General features: G+C 33.6%; 1 protein-coding gene across 3 annotated transcripts in view; it reads right to left on the reverse strand.

Moving 5' to 3' along the window:
• Positions 1-17,764, reverse strand: part of LOC118190710 (plexin-B-like) — a 1,029,017-nt gene that overhangs the window by 321,465 nt on the left and 689,788 nt on the right. For all 3 annotated transcript variants that reach the window (XM_085812956.1, XM_085812954.1, XM_085812955.1), the window contains one exon: positions 17,474-17,513. The gene's annotated coding sequence lies outside the window, so the exon portion shown is untranslated. The remainder of the gene's footprint in view (positions 1-17,473; positions 17,514-17,764) is intronic.

The following is a 17,764-nucleotide window of genomic DNA, read 5'->3' on the forward strand; positions in this document are numbered from 1 at the left end:
TTAGCTATTTTGGAATCAAACGAGAGCAAGAGGCAAGCCATTTCGTTAGCTCTTGAAATATGGTCTTAACAAGACCCACGCTGTTTAGGTTTCCTTTAAATTTAATTTCAGATTCTTTTATAAAGTTTTAATTCTTTACGCTTGCAGGTCCAGCCCGTACGTTATTGTATATTTTGACTAATAGCAGACCGCTATTTATTATTATTTTTATTTTTATTTTTAATATTACTGTACATCGGAGTTGCATTTACATTTTTTACACCTTAATGTGTCAAGTTATACGGACGCGTCGGGAAATTGGAACAGAGTATTGAGACAAAAATATTTAAAAAAAAAAAAAAGAAAAAAAAATTAAAGACAGTTTATCTAATTAATTAAAAAAATTTTCGTAACGCAAAGTTTCAATTGTCTGTTTCGGCGAAACGCGTAATGGAGTTAGCTTGGTTCGACGTTCAACCAAAAAAATTCCCCTTGAAAAGCCAGGTTGGACCTTGAATTGAGCTAATTTACAATTTTCCGCTTTTTAATTTTATATGTTTTAACTTGTTCCATCGATTGGTGTTTTACTATATTTTATATTTTGCCTTTAACCTGTTTCCAACGATAAGTATTTTACTGTGTTTTATAATTTACATTTTATTTCGCCTGTAGCCTAATATTTCACCTCATTCAGTGTAATTTTTTAACATAACTGTGTTGAACTTTTTCTTGGAGCCACAGCTCCTGGTAACTTTTTGGCGAGCTAACTACAATTTCTCTGCTCAATTTCTTACTTTTGCAGCATATTGCGCAAAATATTTTGACCAAAATTGGTCTTTTTTTAGTATTGTACTTACAACCTAGGTTTAATATTTTATTTGAAAAAGGTATTCAGCGAGGTAGTGGCTAAATTCGTGAAAGGCCAGTAGTAAATCGCAAGTTTTCTTCTCGCTGGGTGAATAAGTTTGGGAAGACTGCACGTGACTTTCCCCTATTTTCTTCATGCGGTGAGCTGGTTTCCTCTTAGAACGTCCGCCATGAAGACATCCTTGCTTTCTAGTCAGATAAAACATTTTAGTCATCCGGATTACATTAATTCGTTAGGCACCCCAGCCTTAAGTCGGATGTCATTTCGACGACGAGTGATATTCAAATGCAAAACTCAAAAATTTTATGCACAAAATGCTTGAAACATAATAAACTATTTAAGAAAAAGTCTATTTCTAAACCGTAATTAGCATTATATTACGGTTAGTTTCCTCTTTTCTGCCTCACAAAAATATGCAAAATTTAAATCGCAAGAGCAAGTCTGAACACGTAGTAGCTGGGTACAATATAAAATTATGAAATTAAATACATCTAAAAATTTCATGTTGAACATGTCTTAACTGATTTAATACAAATTAGGCCAAAGACTCTGGTATGTAACGCATCTATTCATAGTAAATTTTCTTTAGTTATTACACTGAGAAGAACATAAGCTTAAACTTTTTATACCTGATATATCTATATCACTTCGAAAAATGGACTGAGTTCGTCTTATGCTTTAAGCCTGTTATTCTTGGATTACTGATGTCCACTTGCAGTCGAATAACTAAGGCCACTAATAGTGCCAACCGACAAACGCTATGGTTGCACAGGCATTTCGTAGTTTGCCGCATGTGTAACATAAATATGAGCCCTTTTCCCTTAAAAAATTCTCCACGAAGGCATGGCTTCTTCAGGAAGAAACCCTTTGTGCGTTTTGCTGTAATGAGTTAAGATAACCTCGCCCAACATCTTCAATTATTGAATGAAAATCCCATTGTACAAATCGTCTCTTTCACAGTTTCCAATGAAATCTTCATCCGAATACATACTTCAAAGATTTCGGGCTTTACTTACATCCTGTTACGTTAGATAATATTACTGAGATCCCCCACAGTCCTGGATCTCCGACTTAGCACCTGGTTTTAAGATCTCGTATCGCCTGACCATAAAATCCATTTTCCCTAGTTTTAAGCAATTTCTTTTTACGCAAAAAAGTGCTTCTAAAACATTTAAAAAGCACAGTAGTTATTCAGTAGGGTCGTACTCATAAAAAGGTTACATTCCACTGTATTTACGCAACTGAGCCACAGACGTCGTTTTCACCTGCTAGGTCCGCTTTGCACACAAAGGGGTCAACCTTCCAAGTCGCTGCTATTAATTTTTCATTACGGAGAAAAAATTCCTAAAAGTTAACCACGAAGGCTAGAGCGAAACAATATACATTTTCCCTGAAAGAAAATATTTAATCACATCTACTAAAATGCCAGGTGCAAAAGGATCTTTCAAAGAATGTCCTCATCATTCATCCGCAAAATGGCACCGCTTCTGAGCGAGGAGCATTAGCAGCTATTTGGTGTCATAAACACAAGGATTAAGGAACAAATAACAGCTATGCTAATCCCGAAAAATTCTATTTTTCCACCCGCAGAAAAACAATTCAGAGGACAAACCCTGAAAATGCATAATCATCTATTCCTAACACGGACTTGTTTGCGTTATTTAACACTACTTAAGCCCCTTGCATTCGTTTCATTTTTCAGCATGTTCCCGAAACTTGCGCGTGTATAATAATAATAGCAATGATCACTGACCACGCTAGCTAAGGGGGGAAGAAACTAAAATGGCTTCATTTCCATATTTTCTTACTTAGCCTTTTGGACTGAGGCTATAATTTAACCACCACCAGAATCATAAATAATGTATATTATCCAATTTCTGGTTCCTAGGCCCTTTGTTAGCAGACTTAAGCACGACCGGTTTAAGCAGAATGCGTATGCACCGTGCGTCGGCCAGACAGACAACAGCTAAAGCTCGACGAGAATCTTTCCTCTTTAATAATTTAACTTCGGAACCTGTTATTGGCGTATGATGATTCTTACCACCAAAGTTTAAAAGCAATCTTCATCGGAGGGGTATAATAGACATACTTCAGGAGTCATAGGTGGCCTACTTTTGTGTATATATTCATAATAAAGACACGTTGTCCCCTAGGCGGGTGTTTAAAGAGGGTGTTTATGAGGGGTTGAACGGTCTGTTAATTTTTTTCGCGCCACTTTTGTGTATATTAAGCTGTTGTCGGCTTTTATATGAATATGTTAATCAGTTTCGTGTCCCAGTAGCCTCGTAAACGAAGATATTTGAGCTTTTAAGGACAGTTTTTTGAAAATATGCACAAAAGAACGCCTTTTAAGTTACGGTAACTCAAAGCAATTAAAGCTGGAGCCGAAATATTGTAAGAAGTGAATAACGTCCTTGTTTTGAAAGGAATTCTTTATGAGTTTAACAACTGCATTCCACTGAGAAGGGGGTGATGAGAACGTCACACGTATTTTTAAATAAAAAGTAAGGGCTTTTGACATCATGTATATATATAGATAGAGAGACCACAGACACAAAAGAAAACTAAAATATGTAAACTTCTAAATTCATATGTAACACAAAAGGGAATATAAATTGAAAAATGGGTTAAGTTAGAAATAGCCGTTGTTGTTGATGCATATCATTCTGCATCTTTAGATTAAGAACATGTCTCATGAATACTCATGGATAGGTATATAAGCACGCCTGTCACAGGTCGCAAGTCTGCCACACCGCTTGAGTACGATAATTTTAACTATATCCTATTTTCATCGGAAATATGCCAGAGAATGGTACATAAATACCTCGTATACCTTTTTCCTCTACCCTAAGTTTTTTTCACAAAACTTTCAAATTGATTTGTTTGCCACTTAGGTAACGCTGCGCTCGGCAAAAAGCATTTACGTCTGAAACGTTCATGTCACATCATACAAAACCAATATACACCGACTCCTCCCCAGATTTTTAGCACAAGGTTCTGAAAATCTTTTAATTATTCATGCAATTTTCTCCTTCTTCAAGACTTTCACAAATCGAGCTTCCTTAAATTTTAAAATGGATTCGCCCATGTAGTAATTGTTTTCCTCTTACTAACTGAATTGTTTGTGGAATTTAATTGCATAGGCGCTGACTGATAAAGTATAGTAGTGAAACGAAGATACAGTAAGACCCCGCTTAACGCTGTTTCGGTTTAGCGCTCTTTTATTTCAACCCACGGGATTCCACGAAATCGCTCGCAGCATACGGGAATTCCCCGAAATATTATGCAGCGATAGGTTTCAAATACATATCCGAAAGAGTGTACTTGTATTTCTTGTTTGGTGCAGTATTGTACAGACATATTTTGAAGGTGTAAATGTGCAAGATGTCGAAGAAATAATTCAAGAAGCAGCGGCTAGTCTTTCTAATGATGAGCTCAAGGAATTAACTGAACAAGAAGAAAACAAAAATGTTGACAGCAGTGATTCAGAAGAAGAGCAAAAAGAACTTTCGATGGCGTTTGTAAAAAGGAGTTTGTCTACCATAACTGAAATAATGGATCAATTCATTGAAAATGATCCGAATTTTGACAGGAGCTCAAAAGTAAGGCGTGGTGTTAGAGATGCTCTATCCGTTTATGAAGAACTTTTAAGAGAACAACGCAAAAGAAAAAGGCAAACAACATTAGATGCTTTTGTCACAAAAAGGCAGAACACTGAAAACGCGGAAGGCTAACTAAATATGACCGACTTAGAATTTTATTTGTTTTTTTTTTAAGAATATTCGTTTTGTTATTTATATTTTGTTTTTATTTTTGCAAGAAATAATAATGTGGTATTAATTTGGGCTTTAAGAAATAAATGTTTGGTTTTATTTTTATTAAAAAAACATACTTTTTAAATTTAATACCTAACCAATTTCCTAGCCATCTTCCCCTAACCCCAATATTTACATGTAAAGATAGCCTCGTTTAGCGCTGTTTCGCATTACGCTCTACTTTGATGGAACGTATCCCCCGTGTTAAGTGGGGTCTTACTGTATCTAAATGTTCTCGATGGTTCTGTAAATCACTGTACGTGGGAAGACGGACAGAACGGTGGCGAAGACTTACAACAGGTGACTTGTAGCCGGCAATACAGATAGCACTTACAGCAGCATTAAATAGCAAAAAACAACAAGAGCGGGCGAGATCAAGACACAGACAAGTAGAAATGAAGACATCTTATTACATAGTGGGATATTAATATTATACTGTGTATTGTAACTGAAATGGAGGTATACTCTGCCCAAAAAAAGTGACAGTTGAATCTTTTGTTTTGTTGGGCCGATTGACGAAATTTAACTAGCGTTTTTCAAGTCTCAAAAGCGCTACTAAGATGTTAGATTTATATGTTAGTTGGCATGTTAGATTTATATATAGCATTGTTATAACATAATAATTTATTTACTATAGAATATTGATTATATTATCTCCTAAGATTAATTTTAGTAGAATTATCTTAAAGAGTGAATCCATACTTAGTAAACCAAGAAGTTTAAAAATTTACCTTGCGGCATTCTTTTTTAGTTTGTGCCAAGAATACTTCACTTGGCGAGATTCTTAATTTATAGTAATTATTTTTCTTTTCCTTTCATTGTGCACAACAGGGGAAAAAAGTTGTGCCGTTCGCATTATTACAAACTGGAATACCAAACATTAAATTAAAAAACTGCACAGAACTTTACTCTGCAGAAAAACTTTATATATATATAAAACAGACGTTAAAATTATTATAAACTTTAAAAGTTCAGAACTGTGAAAAAGCACTCATTATTATGCAATGAAAACTACATTATCGAAACTAAAAAGATCTGAAAAGGTAATACAAATATTGTTAATTAACGAAATGAAATACTGTTTGGAGTTGTTTTTGAACGAAAATGTTTGAAACAAACACTTCTTATTAGAAAAGAGTGTAAAGTCATTAGGTTAATTGGAAGCACGAAAGATGAAAAATGAGCAGTTACCTTCGCTGGGAATCGAACGACGGACCTCTGGAATACCGGCCCAGCATGCAGAACCACTACACCACGAAGGCAATCTAGGAAGGCGGGAGAAATACCTTAGAAGAAATAATGTGTGTGTAAGTCAGTTTCTTTTTAAAAATCGTCCTCTGCTTGTCCCTCCAAGGTTTTTTGCTCTATTTAATTGGCTACTTCTTAATATATGTAGCAGGCAAAGATTAAAAATTACTGCCCTCCAAACATATAATGAATAAGTTCTGTACTGAAAAATATCAGTGTTTTGAGGTTTTATGATAGTTCTCCTCCCGGCTTGTGTTCTGATACATTCATTTTGATGGTATCAGACTGGACTGGTGGAGAAAGCAATCATGCGTGTGAGTGCCGTGTCCTTGAGGATTGGAACAATTAAAATCCGTTAGCATCAAAAATCATCTGAAGAGCTGACGGTAGAGAATGAGAGGGGGGCAAGTAATCCACTTGTGAATATTCATAAATATCATAGACGTTCCTCGCATTACACACACGAACAGGGTGCATCGTATTATAATACACATAATATTATAATTCTTAATGTGAGGATCATTCATGTTCACTTGATTTAAAATGAACAGGGTGCACATGACACGTGAAGACGATGATGAATGACAGTGGACACCCTGTTCGTGTGCTTAATAAAGGAAGGCGGGATAAACAACAGCATTGGAAATTTTTCACTATCTTTTTTATGTCTTCGGTCTAAAATATTGAATTAACTTCCACTCATATTAAGACACAAATCATGTTTCGAAAACACTTCTTCACTGCAGGGAAAATAATTTTTGTAATGAAAGCAAAAGTAATGGAATTGGGGGGGGGCAGTAATTTGCCAAAATATAAGTAAAAATTTGATACATGTTTAAATTCTAACGCACATCACTAGATTAAAAAATTATATAAAATACATTAAATTGAAAAAACAACAACAACAAAGAGAAGAAGTTTTTCTTATTTAATAATACTATTGACTATTTATCTACGCAAAGTTATCAACCGTTGTAAGCAAGAAAACCAGTAGCTACTGAGTCGTAACCATGGAAACGAAACGATTATCCAACAGCACACCTGAAAAATGCTTGTGGATTAAATCATGGCTAGCAGTTGAAGAATATTTAAAAAGCAAGCACTAATAAGTCATCTCTTCATCCTACTGATGGCCTTTGTGAGAGAGGATTCAAAACCCATCAATATACACGAGATGACAGGGACGCCATCTATCGGGTGTCCCAAAAGGCCCATATATTTACGTGAAAATAAATAAGGAACAAAAGAAAGACCAGAGCACTGGCGGGTGAGAATGATGTAAACCGGCACAGTTACCAAGAGATAATGTCGATTAAATGTTATTTATTAAGGTTATGACTCAATAAAGAAAATGCACCTCATATCGTAAGAGGCATGATCCCCTCCAGCATAATGAAAATGTCCAGCTTAGGAAGATAAGGCTGCCTAATATCGGGTATAATTTGTTGGAAGCAAATTTGTTTATGTGAAATAAAACATGAAGTTCTTTTTGCAAGAATTTGAATTTGCATATTTTCAAAATGCGTTTATTTCAAAACGCAGAACAGTTGCTCTCTTACGTTGTTTAGAGTTAAAAAGTTTTTAAGTAATTAGGGGAAAAATTACTTAACTAGGTTTATAAATCATGATTCTGCAGGGAAATAATTAGAAATAATGTTCTTAGAATTTAAAGAATAATTTTAAATTTAAAAAATTAATTTACATAATTTTTTAAATTTTATATAACGTTTTTATTACACTGGTTGTATTTCAGGCACATTCAGTTACATACATATCCAATAAATACAAAAAAAAAAAAAAAAAATATCTGAAATAGGACGTACACATTCAACTGAAATATCTCATGTGATTCACTACAGAGTGGTTACCTTTTATCTACTGTACAAGATTCACGAATTAAAGTTCATGTAGCTTCTATGGCTACGTTTGATAATGAAGACGACATAACTAGTTCATCATTCATGATGTCATTCTATACTGAAAGAGAGAAATAACGCACCATAAGCATTCCAAAAGTTCAGTTCCCGAAAGAGAGTTTCATGCTAAAGCAAATCAGTTACTAAATTTGCTTAAAACTGATACTCAAAGCATTGCAGCCTAAAGTATTCCAGAACGCTGAATATCAAACGATGATCCATATGTAAGGACAGTAGAATTCCAGCTAACTAGATTTCAAATATCTGAATGCCTACAATCCGTGCTAGCTCCTCCTCTTTTTTATAAGTCATCTAAAATTAAGACAGACGAAACAAAACAGATAATACCTTTCTGGCATTGTCTGGATTAAAATTATACTACTGTTATCAAAATATATCGAGATTACTTTAAAATACGCAAGTTCAAGAAACCGCTTACAAAAGTCTTTCAGAAGTTGTTACGACTTTTATCGGCATTTGGCAACAATCCGTTCTTCGTTTTCTTTTATCGTTTGCAAATAAATTCGTTTTTGACGAATAAAGAACTTCTGTTGACATGATTTCTCAAAATAGAGAATGCAACTTAGAACATGCATTAAATTGTGTTTTCACAATGGAATTTCTGTACAAATGCTTTTGAGATGTTGTGAAAAGCCTTCGACTACAATACTTTATCAAAAACAAGCGATATTGAGAAATATATGACATTTAACGAAGGTACAAAATACGAAGAAGATGAACAATTCTTTGGTGAACTATTCGCTTCAAATAATGAGTAAGGCGTCGATCAAGTCAAAGATTTCGGATTTAGCGATCGTTATTTAACATTTAGGAATGTTAATGAGCAAGTTTTCATATCATTTAGAAACGTATTAGCAATTTTACAAGATCATATGGGCTTGCAGTACGTCTCTTCTTGAATTGTTCCACAGACAATGAATTTTTTCCCAACACAACAATATGTTTACGTGGTTGAGGAGAAGGCATGGCGCTCGAAAAGATGAAACAAGCCCGAAATGGCCACCTCAGAGTCGTTCAAAAATCAATGTAATGTTGAAATCTTTCTTTGATTGCTTAGTGTCTTTTTCCTCTCTACATAAACTTCTACCAAATGGCAAAACTGCTATCAACGAATATTATTTAAATGTTTTGCGGTGTTTGCAGGAAGCAATTCGTAAACGACGACCCATAACTGTGTTGAGATAATTCATGGATATCGCATTACGATCACGCACCTGTTTACAGTGCTCTTGTTATTCGAAAATTTTGGGCCAAAGATTCAATACGTGAGATTCGTATTCACATGATATGGATCCATGCGACTTTTATTATTTCCATGATTAAATTCGCCGCTTCGTTGTCACCGTTTAGAACCTACTAATGTATTAACAGAAAATTTGCTGCAAAAAAGATTTGCTTATGTTTGCTCGTATACACGTTACACATGGCGAAAACCACGAAAACGTTTATGCAGCCAGCCTGTTCGAGAAATTCGCACCTCGGACCGAACTACCAGCGTTCAACGGCTTTACCGTTCGGCCGCTGTCGCTTTGCGATCGGAAGAAACTATTTTAAAGTGCATGTAAGTAATATTGACAAATAAATTGAAATCTTGTGTTTCGTGGAATCCTTCCTGTTACTTTTAATCACAACCACAAATTTATTGCAAACTATTAGCTCAAAATTAAATGAATCGTATTCTAAAATTTATTCTTTTATGAGAATTAAAATTACTCACAGTTTAATTATATTAAATAAATATGTATAAAGGGGGTAAAAGGCGAGTAAATAGGCTGTGCGGTGTATGTTTTGTGCAAATAAAAAAAATTTTTTTTTAGCTTCACATAAGTAAATAAAAACAAGATCACGTGCTTCTCTTTAGAATCTATATAGGTAAAAACGTTAGGGATTAGATTAGGGATGGTTGCTCTTTTTTTATGCTTTTAAAGTCGTTTCCCTGTTTCACATAGACATTTTTAATAAATGTTTAACTCCCTTATTAGCGTACTCTTCTCTGACAAAAGTGTAATATTTTTTAATCGGTAATAAGTAAATAATGTTGCAATGAACTGTAATTTTCAGTTTCCTAAAAGGAGATCATATATTTGCATATGAAGGGATTCCTGAATCCTTCATCGTTAATAATTCATTTCAGTCAAAAAGTTTTTAAAATTAGGTTTAAGGATTTCATTACATAATTATCATAATTTAAAAATGATATTTTAATGACATTTTAAATGCTATTTTAATCACGCTGAGTATTGAGTGAAAGTTGAGAAAATGATGACACTAAAACTCAGCACATATTTTCAAATAATATTTGAAAGTCAAATTGAAAGGTTACAATTACAGAAATTCTTAATGTTTCTCCTACGTGACTGGACTGTGTAATTTTACGTAAGTTTTCTCATTAACTACACTTTAGCAATTTTCTAATGCAGAATGAATGATTAAAGATAGTACTGTCTGCTTAAAAAAATCGATTTCATATTCATAAAACCAATAATTTTTTTATTTGGCTCTCATAATGAACACTTCTACTGAGATCTTATTATAACAAATTATTCACCTTCAATAAAGAGTCATCTAATTCATTTTCTTCAGGCTCATTAAGTCGATCAGGATAAAATTAATCTTGTCTTGAATTATACAAACTCTTAAGAATCATTACTGGCATCGTATGAACTAATTTGCAGCTTTCTGTTCCTGGCATTTAAAATCTCATCGGATAATTTGTTTTACATATGCAGACCATTGTCCAGTATCATGTACCTTAACTGGGTTACATACGTCTTGGGGAAAAAGTAGAGAGTTTATGTTAATAACCCATTTTATTATGTTAGATCTGTATTGTCATTTCTCCTTTCGTTACGCCTCACCATGAAGTAAATGGGTACCTCATTTACGTCATGGTGACGTCATGGCTACGTTTCTGAATGTTTCGCGGATAGAGTTTCTGGCCTCGACGCTCGCAGCTTGTGTATTTCCTTGCCCAGCTCTGCTACATTAGTATTCCGGCAATAGCCATTTTGCAAGCCGAAGTTAAACTGAGCTATTAAAAGTTTGACCAATACTTATTTAGGCCAATTAGTTTGACCAATACTTATTTAGGCCAATTAGTGTAGTCTGCAGCTGCGAATCCGTTTAGATTTCTAACTTCGGTTTATTGATAATTAAGACCCGTATGTAGTGGAGTCTGATTTGTACACACAGGCTGTGGCATTAAGTTTTAAATAAAAAGGTTATTTACAGCATTCTTAGAACTTCTGTAGTACTTTCTTTCATAAATGGAGCGATAACTCGTTTGGGATTCTAAGTAAGATCCGAAGAACTTTTAAGTTAGACCCTCCAAAAGTAGTATTTAATTCCCATATTTTTCACAAAAATTAAATAAAAATTCCATAACATTTTTATAGATAAATGCCATTCCATTAGAAATGGTGGTTACGTTTCATATCTATTACCTGAAGCTGTTTTACAGTACAAATTCCATTTTAACATGTCTTTTCATTGCACTGTTCTTACTCATAGGGATATTTGAGGATTATGCGTGTTTTAAACGAAATCATTTTACTACCAAATTACCAAAGCAAATTTTCTATACAAATTACGCTACGATAGCAGAAGTCTATATTCTAAAATGATGCAAAAATAAACTTTTTAAGTTATAAATAAAATAAAATATCCCCTTCATGATATATTCCTTTAACAAACTCGAATTTGTCACATTTCATAAATCGCTTTTATTGCTAAAACGAAATTTCTGAAAATAATTATGTGTTTATTTTTTGTGAAGAAATACAGTTATAAGTATAACGCCTGATTTCAAAACTCTACTACCCAATCTACTAATTCTGGTATACATTCCATTCAAGAAGCCTCCTTCCTCCGACCTCCATTAAAAAGAAAAAAGGAAAGTAACGAAGAGAACTAAAATCATTTAGCGGGGCCTTGGTAAAGGTGAAGCGTTAAATACATCTCTAAAGCTCGCCTCCCCCCAAAAAAAGAGTTATAATGAAATATTCCTATTCCACAGATTTGAAAAAGGCGGGAATTTATAAGACAGCTAAACACTCGAGCTTGATTTAAAGATACCATACACAAGCAATATTGGTGATTTCAAGGGGGGAAAACTGATAAAAAAATATAATTAAACTACGACTATATTTATTTACTAGTAACTTCTATTCTTTAATTGTCAACAAAATCGCTATTATTATTTATCGCTATCTTCACCATTCCTTAATATATTCAGTTACGTGAAAAAAAAATCGTTTTGCAAAACTACGCAATTTCACACTCATAATTCGGCTTCGCTATAGTTCGGATTTTTGTTGTAACATAAAAAAAATTTGATTCAAAATGCGGCAGTCTCATCTTTCGTTGTCTGAAAAAAAAAAAAAAAAAAAAAAAAAAAAAAAAAAAAATTACACAACAAGATAAGGATCATCAAACAGAATCGAATTACGACTTTTAGCTGGGTAAAATTTGAAACTTTTCTAACTTTAATTTAAACTACACTAAGTTATCAAATTTGTTGAAGTAAAAGTCAGATTGCCTTATTTGATTAAAAAGCATAAAAGAATTCCGTTTCATTTTTTTCTTTTCTTTTTGTACCCCATACAGTTTCATCCTGAATATAATTTATGAGTAAAAGTTAAAGTTATTTTCGAAAATTAATGAAATTATATATGCAGATATTTCAACTTCAGTTTTAATAAGTCCAAAAGTACAATCTTCTTTCGACATTAATTTCAATTAAAAAAGAATAATGAAATTAATGTCAAAGAGGAGAAAAACTCTGAAGTTATTCAGCATAATTACATTAAAAACATTCGTTAATAAATTCCACACTTATACAAATGCTGTATATAAGAACTTTTCCGTAAACTTTTCTCGTACAAGTAAACATTTCTAGAAGACTAAAACACCTCTTCTCAAACAAGAATAATAAAAGATCACGGCTTTTCCATGCATAAATATTCAAATTAACGTAGTATTTCATTTTTCATAGCAATTAACTATTTTTGAACTAAAGACAACGAGTTAAGAATTTTTTATCATATTTTTAATACTGAATATTAATCAAGCAAACTGCCGCGATATATTTTTTAATTATTTTTGAAATTATATTTTAGATAAGGGGAAAAAACCAACAGTTAAATTTAATAAATTAAGCCTCCATTTCTTAAAAAAGAACAACAAAACCTATTATAAAACTTGTATGGCAACTGAAAATGTCCATTAATAATAATAATAATAATAATAATTTAAAAAAAAAAAAAAAAAAAAAAAAAACAGAAACAAGAAGACAAAAGAAGCAATAAAATAATTCAAGAATTAAGTGCAAAGCTTTTTCAAAATCCTTAATCCTTAAAACACACTTTTTCCACCATAAATTAAAAATTTCGCAACTTATTCTCAAGAAATAAAAAAGCTTACGATTAACGATTTTTGTATTCATGATGTGCAGAACAATACGAGCCAAACGAACAAAGAAAACTTTCGCCCTTTATTGTTTTCTTCTTTGCTTGCTCGTTTTTGCTGCGGGTAGCGACGTGCTACCGCTCCACAATGAAGAAGAGTCGGCTGCTTTAGACACCCGTAAATCGCGCTTAATTTGATTTAATTAACTGCCGTTAACAAGCTCTAATTTCGTTGTGAAGCCAATTAGAGGTACAGTCCTTCTAATAGAGCAGTTCCCTCTCGACAACAATTAGGTTCCAAATCGTAGATCGGAATGCAAGCAACCTCGTAAACTACTCTGATGACGTAAACGGGAACGGGAGAAGGGATAAAAAAAAAAAAAAAAAAAAGAGATTCTTATTAAAATGCTTTTAAAGCGGTGGATATTTTTTAAGAGTTGTTTTAAAATGTGAATTTCTTTAGTTTCTGTCAGATAAATCTTGTATTACATTTTAAGACTCATTATACCATAGACGAAAATGTTTTCTTCATTAGCATTTTCGCACCCTTTTCCAGTTTTAAAGGGTAACAATGTATTTATCATTTAATACAAATTTAACAAAGTAGCCAAGTGCAGTATTACGTACAGAGTAGTGGCCTGCTGTTTATCACACAGTGTGAAGAAATATTATAGAAATAGTAACAGTGCGACCAGTTTGTTTCATAATAATTTATGCATTTTTTAATGGAGCCGAGAATGTTTATGAATAGCTGTCATCTAAGTAGTAATTTCATTTTTATAAATAAATATTAGATTTTGCATTCATTAATTTCTGTAATAGTATTTCTTACATTCCTACAGCCAAAAAGGCACTAATAAATTAAATTCGACCCGGGCAACAGAAATCAACTATGAACCCGGACAACGAAAATCAACTATGCCGCAAACGAAAATCAACTATGCAGCAATCGAGCTTTGCTGTATAGTTGATTTTCGTTGTTTTTTCCAAGTGTAAGAAGAATATGAGTCAGTTTTCCTTAGAAAGTCCTCCATGAAGGCATCCCACATCCTTCCTGTGGTTTGCCATTCTCAAATAGCCTTTCTTAACTACATATTAGCAAGCAGAAGAAATCTTGAGAAATAAAGCTCACGCTCACCACGAAACGAAGATTTTCTAAATGGTAGTTGTATATACTGACAGCTACACCAAGGACACATACCACAAATGCTATTGATTCTTTTTATTCCTCTCCATCTACTTAAAGACTGGCTAGTGGCAGATGGTGAGTCTTCTAACTCAATTGATGATGAATTATCGATCACATTTTATGTATACTAACGTGCCACTGTAGACTGGCTAGGTTCACCCCTCCTCGTGTCGAATCTGAGGTCTTTCAGCAACTGCTGACTATTACACCATACGGAATGAATGCCTTTAATTCCTTACTTTGAGTTATTCTGAAGAACATATCCTAAATAATGTAATTATTGTGCTATATATGCCATTATTTTGCTAACGAAAGGTTACCAAATATTGAGAATAGAAAGGCTAAAGCCACAAAATTTCAACAAATTCAGCACCATACTAAATTTTACAGAGCGTGTTCAAAATGAAAATTGTTAATAACAACAAATATTCAGTTGATGGTGCCGTTCCAACAAACATACATTGGTTGATTGCAAGATCAATTTGATGACAAGTATGACTGATCTTTTCTTTTCCAGTTGCAATTGTTATTTCAGTTTTCTTCTAGACAATCTTCCCGCCATAAACGAAGATTTTTAAATGACTTTAAACGAAGATTTTTAAATGACTTCATATGTAAAAGTCAAGTGATATCGACAGATTCTCCACGGGCCTCAGTACCCCCTCATCGACATACTTTAGGCAGCATCCTTCCGAAAATATATGTATAATTTTGGGTATGCAAATGCGTTACATATTTTGTTACACAAATGCGTTACACTCAATATACCCACAATTCTCGACAGATAGCCGAGAAGAGAAAAAAATGTTGCATATGTGCACCTTGGGTAAGACATTGAAGATTCCAACTTCCAAGCATAAAAATCGAGGAATTAGCGATTAAACTCTGAAATATTTTATTTACAGTTTACAACGGAGGAAATAAGCTAAGATAGGCGGTCAAATATAAATAGTAATTTTCATGCTTTTTTTCTTGTAAAAACTTTAACGTAAACACAAGTTACTGGAATGTTATTTGAACGCATGTTTGAACTTGTCAATAAGTGCTAGCTTCTCTTTTCATCACGCCTGGTATTTGTAATCAACAAGTCGAAGCAGTAGCTTCACAAAACATTACAGTTTGGCTAACAAAATATGTTATTCCGTCTTAGATATTTTCGAGAGCGAAAAGGATAAAAAAAATACTATTAATATAATAATTAAATTGGAGATCTCTTAATTTGCAGTGTATGATTAGTGCAAGACATTTAAAGAAGGCCGAAAGTCGAAAATGAATCATATGATTGTCGGCTGACAACTCAACCGATGAAATTGTTTACCGTTGATGCATCAATTAGGGCCGATCGGAGAAATCTGCGGCAGAGAAAAACTCTAAGGAACTTAAAAATAATTGCTGGTATCGTGGAAATATTCGCTAAAGGTCGTTTTAAATTTAGTAAGGTAAGCGCTAAGTGAGTTCCTCATCTTTTGATGCTTGGACTCAAAAAACGATTGCTGCAGTCATACAAGTGGAATGTTCTACCTCACTTTAAAAATGTTTTAGATTTAACACCATCAGACTTTTGTCTTCATCTTTCTTAGATAATTTTTAGGAAAGAAGATGATGAGACATCAGGTATTTTTTGAAGGAAGAAAGGTGAAAAATGAGCAATGCCCTCGCCGGGACTCGAACTACGCACTCTCGCATACGCGCCAAGCGTGCTGATCACTACACCACGAAGGCATGCTAAGAAAGCGGAGGAATACCTTATCAAGAAAGTCAATTCTATTGGGCAAATTATTGATGCCAGGCAAAATGTGTCAACATGAAATCAAAAGACATTTATTCTTCTGACCATAAGAAACTTGCTCGATGCTTGGCTGTTTATTGTCATTTGAAATATACCACAGTACGCGAGGACTTTTCTGCCTGAAAAGGAGAATGCCTTCGCGGCGGACATTCTAAGAAAAATTAGCTCGTATTAAGATCACACATGAGAAAAACTACGACCACGTTGCCAGCCCGTTCGCCTGGGTTCGAACCGAGGACGAAATATCAGCCTTCACCAGCCTTAACCATTGGGTCCCTAGTGGAATTACTCTTCAATGCTTGGACAAATGTATTGCAGTGGTAGGTAACTGCATGGAATAACAGTGTGCAAGTCTTTCATTGTATTCAATAAATAAAGTGGAACGTCTCTCGTATATCACTGTGGTAAGTCTTTAGGTTAAATAGATTGATAATAATTCTATGTGACTTCACACTGAACTTCTGACCTTCATTTACCAGAGATCATGCTGCTCGACATAAAATTTCGAACAAATTGGCTTGTGTTTTGAATCTAAGCAGATTTCTTATAACGCAACTCAAATAATTCCATTTCTAAATTGACATCAAAGTGTTGAATTTCAGTATTTGCCCTGATTTAATATTTGAGAAAAATATTTATATCTATTTTTTATTTTGTTTAAAAACAACAAAAATTTTTTGGATAAATTTTCTCACTGTCATGTTAAACTACTAACAAATAACCAAATCTCTATGGTAACCGTTGTGTGTAATAATTCCTTATTATTCATGGATGCAAACAAATCCCTCCAACACGCACATGTTAACTGGATATCTCTTAAATACTTTCCGCCGAGATATTTGATTGGATTTGGAAAAAGAGAGCGAGAGAATTACGTCGAACATCCCGGATAAACTAATCAACAAAATTCCAATGGGTGCAACTACGGAAAAGGTTGGAAAAGGGGGGAAGAGGAGGCAAGAAAAGGAAAACAAACATTTCATAACTCCAAAAAATATTTTCAAAAGATGCAATATGCGCTTGCGAAAGAAAACTGTTCCAAATATTTCCCTCCTGAATTCCCAAGGTATATTAAACTTGACAATATAAGAATAGGGAATCAAATAAAGGATATATCAGGAACTAGGAAATGTATATCATGCTAACACTACCAAAATCAAATATAAAGGAGATGAAAAATATAGGAAGAGTTTTTTTTTCGCCCTAAAATTCGATTTGATCAATATACGGAAATGAGACTTACTATGGCAGTTGTAGATCTTTTTCCTTGGTGCAGTATGTATCTGTAAAGAGAAAGAAATACGAATGTAAATAATTCAAAACGTAAGTTGCAAACAATAAGAAGAAAAGATACTGTTAACTCAGAATAAAATTTATGGGTATTTAAGGAATACTCGTGACACTGGATGAAATTTCGTTTGCAGATTTTCAAGAATTGCAGAAATCAATCTTTCTCATTTCACAGAATTCTAAGCATTACTCATGAAATTAAATAAAACATAAATTATCATTCAAGTCGTCTGCAAATATTTAA

This window comes from Stegodyphus dumicola, chromosome 3, assembly GCF_044657685.1.
Source record: "Stegodyphus dumicola isolate Sdum_Otavi_A_Nest chromosome 3, ASM4465768v1".
Lineage (NCBI taxonomy): Eukaryota > Metazoa > Arthropoda > Arachnida > Araneae > Eresidae > Stegodyphus > Stegodyphus dumicola.